We start from the raw sequence: 16,744 nt of genomic DNA on the forward strand, positions 1-16,744 counted from the left end.
GTGGTCTAATGGCCCTACCGGGCAAACACTTTGGGTTCGCGAGGACTTAGAGTGCTGGTAGTGGTTGGCGGACCCAACACTCTGGGTACCTCCGGGTACTTGGGGTTGGTTGAGGACTTGGTGAACAAACACTTGATATACACTCTTCGGATGTACTTCGGGTATCGCCTGTTGTCCGAGACCACTTGCATGGTTAGCAAGCGTTGTGGTCTAATGGCCCTACCGGGCAAACACTTTGGGTTCGCGAGGACTTAGAGTGCTGGTAGTGGTTGGCGGACCCAACACTCTGGGTACCTCCGGGTACTTGGGGTTGGTTGAGGACTTGGTGAACAAACACTTGATATACACTCTTCGGATGTACTTCGGGTATCGCCTGTTGTCCGAGACCACTTGCATGGTTAGCAAGCGTTGTGGTCTAATGGCCCTACCGGGCAAACACTTTGGGTTCGCGAGGACTTAGAGTGCTGGTAGTGGTTGGCGGACCCAACACTCTGGGTACCTCCGGGTACTTGGGGTTGGTTGAGAACTTGGTGAAGATACCCCTGTCACCTTGTTCGAGGCCACTTGCATGGTAGCAAGCGTTGTGATACAATGGCCCTACCGGGCAAACACTTTGGGTTCGCAAGGACTTGGGGTGCCGGGACGGGTTGGCGGATCCAACACTCTGGGTACCTCCGGGTACTTGGGGTTGGTTGAGGACTTGGTGAGCAAACACTTGATATACGTTCTTCGGATGTACTTCGGGTGTCACCTGTTGTCCGAGGCCACTTGCATGGTCAACGGTTGAGGTGGTGATGGCGGGTCGGTGCTGTAGGGTGCCGGCCTGTTGGCTGCCTTGGCCGGGTTGGTTGGTTAACACTTGATTGAGCTTGCACCCGAGGGTAATGGCACTTGAAGGTGGGTACCGGCTGGCTGACCTGGTGTGATGGTTGGTTGGTGAACACTTGGCGGTACTTGCACTTGGCTGTGCTTGGACTTGAAGGTGGGATCCGGCTGGCCTGGGCCATTGGTGGTTGGTTGGTTGGTTAGCCCTTAGCTGGGCTGGCTGGCTGGCTGGCCATCGGTGGTGTGGTGTGTTGGGCGGTTGGTGAACACTTGGCGGTACTTGCACTTGGCTGTGCTTGGACTTGAAGGTGGGATCCGGCTGGCCTAGGCCATTGGTGGTTGGTTGGTGGGTTAGCCCTTAGTTGGGCTGGCTGGCTGGCTGGCCATCGGTGGTGTGGTGTGGTGTGGTGTGTGGAGTCGAGCATCGCGCGCCGTTGCCTTCTTCGGAGTGTTGTGGGTACGCAAGTGCTTGCAGTGCAAAGAGGTTGGTGATGGAGTGACATTGCCTTCACCATGGAGTTGCGGGTACTTAGGTACTTGCAAGGAGATGGTGGTATGGTGGTGTTGCGTGTGTGGTGTTCGATTAGAAAGATATAATTTCTAAGTCCGGATTAGTGCTGTCAGTGGGGCCCCCGCTAACAGGTCCTGCACGGCCACCGTGGGGCTTGACTTGGCGCTATTCCGGACTTGGGGCGATCACGATGTCCCCGTGCGGGACTTAGAAGATGGAAGAACACAAGTACCCTTATCCCATGACTTGTGAGCGATTGGCATACGTTACCACATGAAGAGAAAAATTGGCTAAGTCCCGGATCCATATTATATGAAGAGAAAAATCGGCTAAGTCCCGGATCCATATTATATGAACAGAAAAATCGGCTAAGTCCCGGATCCATATATATTAACCTAATAATCGGCTAAGTCCAGGATCCATATTATATGAAGAGAAAAATCGGCTAAGTCCAGGATCCATATTACATGAAGAGAAAAATCGGCTAAGTCCCGGATCCATATATATTAACCTAATAATCGGCTAAGTCCAGGATCCATATGATATGAAGAGAAAAATCGGCTAAGTCCAAGATCCATATGATATGAACAGAAAAATCGGCTAAGTCCAGGATCCATATATAATAACCTAATAATCGGCTAAGTCCAGGATCCATATAATATGAAGAGAAAAATCGGCTAAGTCCGAGATTGGGTCTGTCGGAAATACACTTTCAAGTTACCACACAAGCAAGCAAGATGGCCTAATGATGGATCCATATAATATGAAGAGAAAAATCGGCTAAGTCCAAGATTGGGTCTGTCAGAAATACACTATCAAGTTACCACACAAGCAAGCAAGATGGCCTAGTGATGGATCCATATTATATGAAGAGAAAAATCGGCTAAGTCCGAGATTGGGTCGGTCGGAAATACACTATCAAGTTACCACACAAGCAAGCAAGATGGCCTAGTGATTGATCCATATAATATGAAAAGAAAAATCGGCTAAGTCCGATATTGGGTCTGTCAGAAATACACTATCAAGTTACCACACAAGCAAGCAAGATGGCCTAGTGATGGATCCATATGATATGAAGAGAAAAATCGGCTAAGTCCCAGATTGGGTCTGTCAGAAATACACTTCCAAGTTACCACGCAAGCAAGCAAGATGGCCTAGTGATGGATCCATATGATACGAAGAGAAAAATCGGCTAAGTCCCAGATTGGGTCTGTCTGAAATACACTTCCAAGTTACCACACAAGCAAGCAAGATGGCCTAGTGATGGATCCATATGATACGAAGAGAAAATTCGGCTAAGTCCCAGATTGGGTCTGTCAGACATACACTTTCAAGTTACCACACAAGCAAGCAAGATGGCCTAGTGATGGATCCATATAATATGAAGAGAAAAATCGGCTAAGTCCGAGATTGGGTCTGTCAGAAATACACTATCAAGTTACCACACAAGCAAGCAAGATGCCTTAGTGATGGATCCATATAATATGAAGAGAAAAATCGGCTAAGTCCCAGATTGGGTCTGTCAGACATACACTTTCAAGTTACCACACAAGCAAGCAAGATGGCCTAGTGATGGATTCATATAATATGACGAGAAAAATCGGCTAAGTCCCAGATTGGGTCTGTCGGAAATACACTATCAAGTTACCACATGAGCAAGCAAGTTACCACATGAAGAGAAAGCCGGCAAAAACCGGGAATGTTACCACATGAACTGGAAAATGGGCAAAAACCTACCTTCACAGGGAACGTGAATAAGTAAGGCTGTAGACATCGGATCGACAAGCCAAAGACTGATATGGAAAGGAAATGAGTAGTACTAGCTTTCCTGAGAGTTGCAGAGCTTAGACTGCATATGAACGGAAGTTATTAAGCGTCAAAGTCAGAAAAGTTGCCCAAAGGAACACAAGTTCCAAATTAGAGCATGAATACCGCCTAGACGGTAAGAGGAACGGCCAGACTGAGTAGTAAGAAAATGTTGGCCAACATGTTCCCTAACTATCCCCCGAAGACCGCAAAGCAATCCAACATCAACCAAGAAAGTTATAGCCCGATCAAGGAAACACCTACTTTGCACCGATATTGCACCAAATACATGTACCAAGCACCTTCGGTTGCATACCTGCAGGGGTTTACCATAGTAGGCCATGGAAGACCGATATACCGAACATAATCACTTTCTATCTCCTCGGGTGTTTGAGATAGCGCTTTGCGGTAAAAGAACGAAAGTTAGACTTTATCTTGGTGCATCTTTTTGCCCAAGATCACAAGACCCTATCTACCAAGGCAAGAAAGTTGTGTGGGGACAAAATGTCCAAAAGTGCCCAAAGTGGCACACTTGAACCATATATTCGAGAAAAACACAAGTGTGGGCCCGAGCTAGCAAGTTGAAATGTTCTGACCGTCAGTAGCCCTAGTTGAGGTGCACTTATCATTATATGAGGCCAACGTGCCAGCTAGTCTCTAAAGGGGCGATATGGGTGTTCCAAGGTTTGTACCCAATTGAGGAAAAAACAGGGTAAGGTACGGTGTACCGCGAATAACTCGGGCTATAGATGTCCGATCGATGAGTTTGGCATATGTATGGAAAGGTCTCGACGAGACCTAACTACCCTGAAAGTATGAAGGCAAAGACTTGAATGACCGGGAAGTTATTAAGTGCACAAGTGGTAAAGTTGCACCAAAGTCCATGTTACCCGAAGTGGTACATGAACACCCAATATTCGACCAAAACACAAGTTTAGAGACGAGCTAGCGAGCTACATTGTTCAGACCGTCAGTAGCCCGCATCAAGACACGCATTTCATTATATTGAGCCTAGCCGCTAGCTCGACTCGAAGTCGGTCATATGGTTGGTTGATGGTTTGGACCGACCACGTGGTGTACCAAGGTGATGTACCTTTCATGAATTAAAACTCTAACTGTATGGCACTGAGCGACAAGCTAAGGTGTGATTTGGAATAGTCTTGAGTGGGACTATTTAGGAAAAATGCGAACAAAAAATCACAAAGTCCTTGGGCGAAGCTATTAGCGAAACATAGAGCAAATTGGTACCAAAAACTATGGAAATGGGACTTGAGTCAAAAATAACCGCAAGTTGGAGAAGAGATAGCAAGCTTGCGTAGAACAATTATATTTGGTGCATGGTATCACCAACAAAAAAGTATATGGGGCCAAGGTGCTGGCTGGCCTCCAAAGTGGAGATATGGGCGATCCAAAGTTTGTACCCAAGTACGAACAAGTATGGAAAAAACAGGGTAAGGTACCAAGTACCATTAATAACTTCGGCTGTAGATGGCCGAGCGAGGCAAACGGCTCACCGTTGGAAAGGTCTTGGGGAGACCTATCTACCCTGAAAGTTTCATGAGGCTGAGTTGAAAGACCACGGAGATATTAGGTGATGATGGTCCAATTCGGGGACCAAGTCGCAGGAAATGGCGCTTGACCAAAATCACCCTTGGAAGGTGAATACCGGCTTACCGGTAAGAGATAGCGACTTGGCGTAGAATATTCATAAGTTGGGCGTGTAGAGACGCAACTTTTATTATATGGGGCCAACCCGGTCAGGGTGCTCCAAGTCGGTCGTTTGGTTGGTTTATGGTTTGGGCCGACCACGTGGTGTGCCAAGTTGAGGTACCTTTCATGAATTATAACTTGGTCAGTTTGCCACCGAGCGACAAGCTGCGGTGTGTTTTGGAATGGTCTTGAGTGGGACTATCAAGGAAAAATACCAATCGAAAATCAGCTTGTCCATGGCCGAAGCTATTAGTGAAACATATAGCAAAATGGGTCCAAAAACGAATGAAATGGGAATTGGACCAAGAATAACGGCAAGTTGGAGAAGAGATAGCAAGTTGGCGTAGAACAATTATATTTGGTGCATGGCATGACCAACAAAAAAGTATATGGGGCCAAGGTGCTAGCTGGCCTCCAAAGTGGAGATATGGGCGATCCAAAGTTTGTACCCAAGTACGAACAAGTATGGAAAAAACAGGGTAAGGTACCAAGTACCATTAATAACTTCGGCTGTAGATGGCCGAGCGAGGCAAACGGCTCACCGTTGGAAAGGTCTTGGGGAGACCTATCTACCCTGAAAGTTTTATGAGGCTGAGTTGAAAGACCACGGAGATATTAGGTGATGATGGTCCAATTCGGGGACCAAGTCGCAGGAAATGGCACTTGACCAAAATCACCCTTGGAAGGTGAATACCGGCTTACCGGTAAGAGATAGCGACTTGGCGTAGAATATTCATAAGTTGGGCGTGTAGAGACGCAACTTTCATTATATGGGGGCAACCCGGTCAGGGTGCTCCAAGTCGGTCGTTTGGTCGGTATATGGTTTGGGCCGACCACATGGTGTACCAAGTTGAGGTATCTTTCATGAATTATAACTCGGTCAGTTTGCCACCGAGCGACAAGTTGCGGTGTGTTTTGGAATGGTCTTGAGTGGGACTATCAAGCAAAAATACAAACAGAATATCAGCTTGTCCATGGCCGAAGCTATTAGTGAAACATATAGCAAAATGGGTCCGAAAACGAATGAAATGGGACTTGGACCAAGAATAACGGCAAGTTAGAGAAGAGATAGCAAGTTGGCGTAGAACAATTATATTTAGTGCATGGTATGACCAAGAAAAAAGTATATGGGGCAAAGGTGCTGGCTGGCCTCCAAAGTGGAGATATGGGCGATACAAAGTTTGTACCCAAGTATGGCAAAAACTGGTAGAGGTACCTTTCATGAATTACTGCTCAGGCTGTATGGCACTTAGCGGGACGCTTGGCTCTGGTATGGAATAGTCTTGAGTGGGACTATCAAGGAAAAATACGAACAAAAAATCACCATGTCCACGGACGAAGGTATTAGCGAAACTTAGAGCGAAATTGCGACCAAGTCGCTGGAAATGGCCTTTGGACCAAGTATACCGTCAAGGCGGTACGAGATAGCGAGTTGACTTGGAATATTTATAAGTTTGCCTCCACGAGACGAAAGTTTAGTTATATGGGGCCAACCCGCTCAGGGTTGTCCAAGTCGGTCATATGGCTGATCGAAATTTTCGACCAAGTACTGAGAAAACAGGGTAAGGTACCGTGTACCTCGAATAACTTTGGCTGTAGATGTCCGAGCGAGGCAAACGGCATAGCGTTGGAAAGGTCTTGAGGTGTTCTAGGCACCCTGAAAGTTTGAAAAGGCTATCTGGAAAACTCGTGGAGATATCAGAGAAACATTGGGCCCAAAAGATACCAAGTCGCAGGAAATGGGCCCTCCAAGAACACCCTAAAATCCCAATTACGGCTAAGTTGCAGGCCAGCTAGCGAAGTGAAATGTTCTAGGCATAACTAGAACACGTTAATGCGCAACTTTTTGAATCAGAACTTTTTTCGATATCTGGCCCCCAAAGGGGGGATATGGGCGATCAAAGGATTTTTCCAAGTTTCGGTACTTTTTACGGTATCGCTCATAGCTCCGGCTGTACGCAAGCAAATGGCAACCTAAGATATGATTTGGAAAGGTAAAGAGTAGTACTAACTTACGTTAGAACACAGCGAAGCGCTATCGGTTCATGGCAAGGCCGATATAAGCAGTCAAAGATGAAAAATGTTGACAAAATGAACAAAAATTACCTTGGTACGCGAATAGCGGCCAGGGATGAAGAGGTACGAAGGTGGTGTAGAACAATTATAATTAGGGCTTGGTACGCTCTAAAAGTTTGCCGAAGACTGCAAAGCGCTCAGACCCATAGAAAGTGGCCATTTGGGCCGAACAGTGCGTGCAAAGAGGTGAAAATGCAAAAATTGCACTTTGGGGGGCGATTTGCGGGGGGAAGGAGGGGTCGGAGGGCAAAATGTCCCTTGACCAAAAAGTCTTATCTCGTCGAGATCTACAACATTGCCGAAGACCGCAAAGCGCTAGCTCGCAATCGAAAAATCGAGAATTTGAAAATTTTCTAAGTCTTTGGCTCCCTAAGGAAAAGTTTCAAAAATCACGTTTGTCCCCAATTTTGAAGGGGAAGGAGTCGGTTCCGGGGCATGGTGTCTTCGGCAAAAAGTCTTATCTTTTTGCGTACTTTCGACTAGTTCAATAAAAATTTTTGACCCAAAATTTGTTCGGCGGACCCCTAGGTCGAAAAACCCGAAAAAATCCCAAAAATGTCGAAAATGTCGAAAAATGAGAAAACCTCATATTCGGACTCTACACGAGCCCCAGATATTGAAAAGTGAAATCCGCGGTCGATTTGGACCAAAAAATTGACCTAGGCAAAGTTGTATGGAGGTAGGGACCCCTGAGAAAAAAGTTTGGTCCCGAGGCTCCTTGGACCACCAAGTCCCTAGGTCGGACCAAAATCGGAAAAAATCCGACCGAAGTCGAAAGTGTCGAAAATTTTAAAAAACCCCTTTTGGGGCCCTATGGCCTCCCTAGATAATGAAAAGTGAGGTCCGCGGCCGATCCGGAAGAAAAACTTGACCTAGGCAAACTTGTATGACGGTGGGGACCCAAAAAAATTTCGATGAGTGTAGTTTAGACAGGCCGGAAAATGTATCGGTGGTCCGTATCAAGGGACGTCTTTTAGTTCCATGGGGTGGTGGTCGTCGAACAAAGTCGCCTAGGTCGACCACCAGAAAGACCAGTCGTGTTGTAATGGATGTTTTGACCACTTTACTAGGGAAACCTAGTAGGTCGAAGCAAATTTGGGGTTCGAGATGAGTTGGTGAAAGTTGGTCCAACCTAGGTGTGCTTGGTGGAGGTTGACCATGAAAGTAGAGCATGATAGGAATGACCATAACTTTGGTTCTAGATGTCGGATCGGTACACTTGAGGCAGTTTTGGAAAGGTGAAGGCCTGCTCTAGCTATGTTTCCTACCAAGCTGAGCGCCTACTAGTGACCCGGAGGAGGTATTAAGGGTCAAAGGCAAAAAGGGGTACCCTAAAGTGCATGTGACCAAGAAAATGGGAAAAACGGTATCGCCTATAGCTCAGGCTGTATGGCTCGGATCGGAAAGCTTGGATATGCGTTGGAAAGGTCTTGACGAGCGCTAGCTATGTGTCCTACCAAGCGAAGCGCTAGGTGTTGAGCAAGTCGGTCATATTAGAGGGCAAAGGTGAAAAATGGTGGTTTAGAGGCGAAAATTCACCTTATGATCGAAAATAGCGGGCGAACGATAAGAGCTACGAACACGGCGTAGAACAATCATAAGTACGTTACCACAAGACCTAACTTTGGCCAATATAGAGCGAGAAGATCGGAGGTACCCATCAGGGTGATATGGCTGGTTCAAAGTTGGACCAAAACGAGACTTGAGAAATGGGTTGAAACACGGTATCGCGAATAACTCAGGCTGTATGGAACGGATCGACAAGCTAAGATCAGTGTTGGAAAGGTCGAACCGAGCGCTAACTATAATCCCAAACAACCGAAGCGCTAAGTGTTGAGCAAAACTGAGTTATTAAGCGACAAAGTGGAAAAATAATACCAAAATTTCCAAAAATCACACAAGACCAAGAATACCGAGCAGGCGGTAAGAGATAGCGGGTTGACGTAGAATACTTATAAGTTTGCCTCTACGAGACCTAAAAGTCGTCCATAGACAGCGAGAAGATCGGACCACTCTGGAAGGGTGATACGAGTGGTCAAAAATTGGCAAAAATGAAACATGGCTAAAATGGATTTGACTTGTGCACCGTATAGCTCCGGCTGTATGGCATGGATTGTTAAGCTAGGATATGTTTTGGAAAGGTAACACCCAGCGCTAGATACGACTAGAAGAAAGCAAAGCGCTAACTAGCATGATTTGGAAGTTATTAAGTGTCAAAGTCGAAAAATGTTACCAAAATTGAAACTCGAGTACATTGGGAAAAAAAGTACAAGTTGTGAAATTTGGACTTACGAGTAAAATACCGAGCAGGCGGTAAGAGATAGAGACTTGGTGTAGAACAATTATATGTTGGGCATGTTATAACCTATATTTGGCCCTAACATAGTGACGAGATCGGTGGTACCCAAAAGGGTGGTACAGGTGTTAGATGGTTTTCCCAGAGCATAAGCTCCACATGATATGGAAAACGGGAAACATCATAACTTCGGCTGTATGGCATGGAATGGAACGAACAAGGTATCGATGGAAAGAGAAAAGGTAGCGCTAACTATAATTCCTACCAAGCAAAGCGCTAGCATGTGACCGTTCGGGTGTTATTGTGAGTCAAAGTCAGAAATTGTTACCACGAGAGGCGAAAATCCGACTAAGTCCATGAATACCGGGCTGGCGGTAAGAGATACGGCTTGGCCGTAGAACATTTATAAGTTGGCCAAGACAAGGCCTAAGTTTCGTCCATAGACGACAAGAAGATCGAAGATACCTGAAGGTGAGATATGGGCGTCCCAAAGTGGGCCTTTGAAAAAGTGACAAACTTCCCTTATAACAGCATACACCAAATATCTCTGGCTCTATGGCACCGAATAAGAAGTTGAGCTCAGCGACAGAAAGGTGATAGTCAGCGCTAAATATCATACGAACAGAGTGAAGCGCTAAAGGGAAAGGATCTTGGTGATATAAGGTGACAAAGTCGAGAAAAGTTGCCTCAAAATCATGAAAAATGTGAAAAAATGGCTAAGTCCCGGGTGCCTTAAGGGCAGGTTAATCGAATGTACCGAGCTGGCGGTACGAGATAGAGACTTGGTGTAGAACAATTATATGTTTGGCATGGCAAGACCTACATTCGGCCAATACAAAGTGAGAAGATCAAAGATACCCGCAAGGGTGATATTGGTGTCCAAAGGAAAAAAGCACTAAGTCTTGGGAAACTTATATGAAGAAAAAGGACCCTGATGGGTCATATGGGATGGATCGAAAAATCGGCTAAGTCCCAAAATGGGGATGTCAGAACTACACTCATGTGTTACCACATCAAGCAAGGCAAACTTATATGAAGGAAAGGACCCTGATGGGTCATATGGTATTGATCGAAAAATCGGCTAAGTCCCAAAATGGGGATGTCAGAACTACACTCAAATGTTACCACACCAAGCAAGGCAAACTTATATGAAGCAAAGGACCCTGATGGGTCATATGGTATTGATCGAAAAATCGGCTAAGTCCCAAAATGGGGATGTCAGAACTACACTCAAATGTTACCACACCAAGCAAGGCAAACTTATATGAAGCAAAGGACCCTGATGGGTCATATGGTATTGATCGAAAAATCGGCTAAGTCCCAAAATGGGGATGTCAGAACTACACTCAAATGTTACCACACCAAGCAAGGCAAACTTATATGAAGGCAAGGACCCTGATGGGTCATATGGTATTTTACTAAAAATCGGCTAAGTCCCAAAATGGGGATGTCAGAACTACACTCAAATGTTACCACATCAAGCAAGGCAAACTTATATGAAGCAAAGGACCCTGATGGGTCATATGGTATTTTACGAAAAATCGGCTAAGTCCCAAAATGGGGATGTCAGAACTACACTCAAATGTTACCACACCAAGCAAGGCAAACTTATATGAAGCAAAGGACCCTGATGGGTCATATGGTATTTTACGAAAAATCGGCTAAGTCCCAAAATGGTGATGTCAGAACTACACTCAAATGTTACCACACCAAGCAAGGCAAACTTATATGAAGCAAAGGACCCTGATGGGTCATATGGTATTTTACGAAAAATCGGCTAAGTCCCAAAATGGGGATGTCAGAACTACACTCAAATGTTACCACACCAAGCAAGGCAAACTTATATGAAGGCAAGGACCCTGATGGGTCATATGGTATTTTACGAAAAATCGGCTAAGTCCCAAAATGATGATGTCAGAACTACACTAACAAGTTACCACACCAAGCAAGGCAAACTTATATGAAGCAAAGGACCCTGATGGGTCATATGGTATTTTACGAAAAATCGGCTAAGTCCCAAAATGGGGATGTCAGAACTACACTCAAATGTTACCACACCAAGCAAGGCAAACTTATATGAAGGCAAGGACCCTGATGGGTCATATGGTATTTTACGAAAAATCGGCTAAGTCCCAAAATGATGATGTCAGAACTACACTAACAAGTTACCACACCAAGCAAGGCAAACTTATATGAAGCAAAGGACCCTGATGGGTCATATGGTATTTTACGAAAAATCGGCTAAGTCCCAAAATGGGGATGTCAGAACTACACTCAAATGTTACCACACCAAGCAAGGCAAACTTATATGAAGGCAAGGACCCTGATGGGTCATATGGTATTTTACGAAAAATCGGCTAAGTCCCAAAATGGGGATGTCAGAACTACACTCAAATGTTACCACACCAAGCAAGGCAAACTACCTAGGTGAACCCTAGGAAGAAACACGGACCAAGTCAGATGGCCTAAGTCAAGAGTTCAAGTGACCTAGGGAAAGTTGTATGACGGTGAGGACCCTGAAAAATCTGGTTAGTGTAGTTCAGACAGGGTAGGTTTTTGGGTCGGCCGGACCTCCTTATTTCGGGTTTTGACCTCCTCAAGAAGCTACACCTAGGCAAACTGCCTAGGGTGAAAGTGCGAAGACCAATCGAATAGTAAGACAAGTTTTGACCGATCGCCCTAGGCAAGCTTGTATGAAGAAAGGGACCCTATGGGTCATATGGAAATACATGAAAAATCGGCTAAGTCCCAAAATTGGGATGTCTGAACTACACTAAAAAGTTACCACATGAAGCAAGGCAAAGTACCTAGGTGAACCTTAGGAAGAAACACGGACCAAGTCAGATGGCCTAAGTCAAGAGTACAAGTGACCTAGGCAAAGTTGTATGGCGCTGAGGACCCTGAAAAATCTGGTTAGTGTAGTTTAGACAGGGTAGGTTTTTGGGTCGGCTGAACCTCCTTATTTTGGGTTTTGACCTCCTCAAGAAGCTACACCTAGGCAAACTGCCTAGGGGAAAGTGCGAAGACCAATCGAATAGTAAGACAAGTTTTGACCGATCGCCCTAGGCAAGCTTGTATGAAGAAAGGGACCCTATGGGTCATATGGAAATACATGAAAAATCGGCTAAGTCCCAAAATTGGGATGTCTGAACTACACTAAAAAGTTACCACATGAAGCAAGGCAAAGTACCTAGGTGAACCTTAGGAAGAAACACGGACCAAGTCAGATGGCCTAAGTCAAGAGTACAAGTGACCTAGGCAAAGTTGTATGGCGCTGAGGACCCTGAAAAATCTGGTTAGTGTAGTTTAGACAGGGTAGGTTTTTGGGTCGGCTGAACCTCCTTATTTTGGGTTTTGACCTCCTCAAGAAGCTACACCTAGGCAAACTGCCTAGGGTGAAAGTGCGAAGACCAATCGAATAGTAAGACAAGTTTTGACCGATCGCCCTAGGCAAGCTTGTATGAAGAAAGGGACCCTATGGGTCATATGGAAATACATGAAAAATCGGCTAAGTCCCAAAATTGGGATGTCTGAACTACACTAAAAAGTTACCACATCAAGCAAGGCAAAGTACCTAGGTGAACCCTAGGAAGAAACACGGACCAAGTCAGATGGCCTAAGTCAAGAGTACAAGTGACCTAGGCAAAGTTGTATGGCGCTGAGGACCCTGAAAAATCGGGTTAGTGTAGTTCTGACAGGGGAGGTTTCTGGGTCGGCTGAACCTCCTTATTTCGGGTTTTGGCCTCCTCAAGAAGACAGACCTAGGCAAACTGCCTAGGGTGAAAGTGCGAAGACCAATCGAATAGTAAGACAAGTTTTGACCGATCGCCCTAGGCAAGCTTGTATGAAGAAAGGGACCCTTAGGGTCATATGGAAATTCATGAAAAATCGGCTAAGTCCCAAAATTGGGATGTCAGAACTACACTAAAAAGTTACCACATCAAGCAAGGCAAAGTACCTAGGTGAACCCTAGGAAGAAACACGGACCAAGTCAGATGGCCTAAGTCAAGAGTATAAGTGACCTAGGCAAAGTTGTATGGCGCTGAGGACCCTGAAAAATCGGGTTAGTGTAGTTAAGACAGGGGAGGTTTCAGGGTCGGCCAGACCTCCTTATTTCGGGTTTTGGCCTCCTCAAGAAGACAGACCTAGGCGAATTGCCTAGGGTGAAACTGCGAAGACCAATCGAATAGTAAGACAAGTTTTGACCGATCGCCCTAAGCAAGCTTGTATGAAGAAAGGGACCCTTAGGGTCATATGGAAATTCATGAAAAATCGGCTAAGTCCCAAAATTGGGATGTCAGAACTACACTAAAAAGTTACCACATCAAGCAAGGCAAAGTACCTAGGTGAACCCTAGGAAGAAACACGGACCAAGTCAGATGGCCTAAGTCAAGAGTATAAGTGACCTAGGCAAAGTTGTATGGCGCTGAGGACCCTGAAAAATCGGGTTAGTGTAGTTAAGACAGGGGAGGTTTCAGGGTCGGCCAGACCTCCTTATTTCGGGTTTTGGCCTCCTCAAGAAGACAGACCTAGGCGAATTGCCTAGGGTGAAACTGCGAAGACCAATCGAATAGTAAGACAAGTTTTGACCGATCGCCCTAGGCAAGCTTGTATGAAGAAAGGGACCCTATGGGTCATATGGAAATTCATGAAAAATCGGCTAAGTCCCAAAATTGGGATGTCAGAACTACACTATAAAGTTACCACATTAGCAAGGCAGACTTGTATGAAGAACGGGACCCAGGTGAAAGTAGCAAATATCCCAAACCGAACATGTATATTATACACACAAGAGTACGAACATAAAGGAACACGGACCAAGCGTGCCGAGAGAATCGGTACTATAGAGCCCTCGTGGTTCTACACAAAGACTTTATGTTAGGGGTTCAAGCCCCATAGTACTCAAACGGTGACAGTAGCAAATATCCCAAACCGAACATGAATATTATACACACAAGAGTACGAACATAAAGGAACACGGACCAAGCGTGCCGAGAGAATCGGTACTATAGAGCCCTCGTGGTTCTACACAAAGACTTTATGTTCGGGGTTCACACCCCAAATCGAACGTGGAATTTACTTTCTGATGGTCATGCGGTCGTCCAAAGGGGTCTAGTATCCTGGGATGACAAGCATCACGGGCACAGCTCGTATCAAAACAGTCGAAGAGGCCCGCGAAAGCTTGCTTTCCATGGCTATGCGATGCACAAATTGAGTTTACTCACCGTAGTATAAAACGAACGAACCGAACCTATCCGAGTAGGGATAATGGGCGCAGTAACATACTTCTGTGACCCAGCGAGAGTTGAACGAGGTGACATGAACTGTCAGTGGCTTATATCAGATGGGATACATACATGAGATTGCTTTCAAATCTACACTCGAAAACCTAACCAAGTAAAAGCGAACGTGGGGAGGATTCGAAACTGGTAACGAAATCTTAAGCTGGAAAGAGTCATCACTATGGATACATATTATGCGAAACCAATCAAGTGCTCATTACTGATCCAAAACCGAAGAGCACTAGTGAACACCTTAATCTCACCCTAGTTCACATCCAAGTGATCGACCACGTGTGTGAAGCAAAGACCAATCGAATTCCTCAATGGACCGAACACTATGAACAAATGGCCAAAAACGTTATAACTATCCAAACATACTACTATCTAGCGAAAGTCATCACGATGGAACCATACCATGATCTTTAACCTATAGCGCTCACCATATTCCTACCCAGAGTGCAAGTGAACAGATTGCCCACCCTTACCCAGTTCACAACCACGTGATCGACTAACATACCGAGGTTACCACAAGTCAAAGTTATACGTTTACAAGCGCAAGACCAATCGAAAACCCCGAAAGCAATCTCGACCCAAAATGTATTATCCGTGAGTGTAGTCGAGTCTCGTACTCGTCATCTGTAATCGTCGGATAGAATATCCAGTACACGGTTGTCTTTCCAAATGAAATCTACATACAGAACTCGCTCTTGGCAAATGGGTGGCATTGGCGCAATCAGGAGCGAGTTCCCGTCCGGGTGCCAAGTGATTGGCAAATGTCTGGGGGAAAGCAACCATATATTGATTTGTCTGTTAGTGTACTGGGTGTTTGAGGTATGTAGTATCCACGCTTGGTTGGGTGTGTCAGAGGACCGTGAATGCGTTCACAACCCCAATTGGGGTACATCGGGAATGATTTTGTGGAACCGATGTGCCCGGCACACACTAAGTTTTGTTGCAAGTTAATAGTGTGCCATGTCCGGGGGGGTTGTGATTAAACTCTGGTGAATTGCGTACTGTGGTGATTGGGGTATGAAAGCCCCGCAGTTGCAATGATCGGACGCGCCTAGCGTGTCCTTTAGTTGATGGTAGGGAAATGAAGGCCCTTGTCAGCTCACCTAAGTATTCATGGAAGTTTGGCATAAGGTCGCTGTGGTAGGGGTATGAAGGCCCCGTCAGCGCATGCACAATCGGGCGCACGAGCGCTTAGCGGAGTCGAATGCCGCTCAAGTGCCTGTCCGGTGCATCGGGTGTGTGTGATACGAGGGCAATGAGGTTCGCACGGGGGCTCGCCTCCCGTGTGCTACCGGACTTGACAACATATAGAACGTGGTGTTTGCTCCTCCGGGTGCAATGGGACAATGAACATTCGAACGCAAAGTCGGAATTCTGGTTGATCCTACCAGTAATATACGCTCGTCTCAAAGGTTAAGCCATGCATGTCTAAGTACAAACAGATTTAATGTGAAACCGCATAAGGCTCAGTATAACAGCTATAATTTACGAGATCATCAACCTAGTTACTTGGATAACTGTGGAAAATCTAGAGCTAATACATGCAACATGCCAGGACCCTCGCGGGAACTGGTGCACTTATTAGTCAAACCAATCGCGGGTTCTCCGTGTCATTGAGTTGAAGTCTGGATAATGATGCTGATCGTATGGTCTCGCACCGACGACAGATCTCGCAAATATCTGCCCTATCAACTATGGATGGTAGTATAGAGGACTACCATGGTTGCAACGGGTAACGGGGAATCAGGGTTCGATTCCGGAGAGGGAGCCTGAGAAATGGCTACCACATCCAAGGAAGGCAGCAGGCGCGTAAATTACCCAATCCCGGGACGGGGAGGTAGTGACGAGAAATAACAATATGAAACTCTTTAATGATGTTTCATAATTGGAATGAGTAGAGCATAAATCCTTCTACGAGGATCAAGTGGAGGGCAAGTCTGGTGCCAGCAGCCGCGGTAATTCCAGCTCCACTAGCGTATATTAAAATTGTTGCGGTTAAAACGTTCGAAGTTGATACTTGTCCAACACAGTCCGGCTCCGCCGACCCGGTCAACCCGTGGTCGGTGGGCCAAGTCGGAATCTGGTTGCGACTCAATGGTGTGGTAGGGCACCAAGTCTGTGTCATGGTGTGCCCTTCAACGGGTGCAAGTGTAACATAGAGCTCGACCGCTCACGTTTACCTTGAACAAATTAGAGTGCTTAAAGCAGGGTGCCCAAACGCCCTAG

This window comes from Anopheles coustani (assembly GCF_943734705.1).
Source record: "Anopheles coustani chromosome X unlocalized genomic scaffold, idAnoCousDA_361_x.2 X_unloc_43, whole genome shotgun sequence".
Taxonomy (NCBI): Eukaryota; Metazoa; Arthropoda; class Insecta; order Diptera; family Culicidae; genus Anopheles; species Anopheles coustani.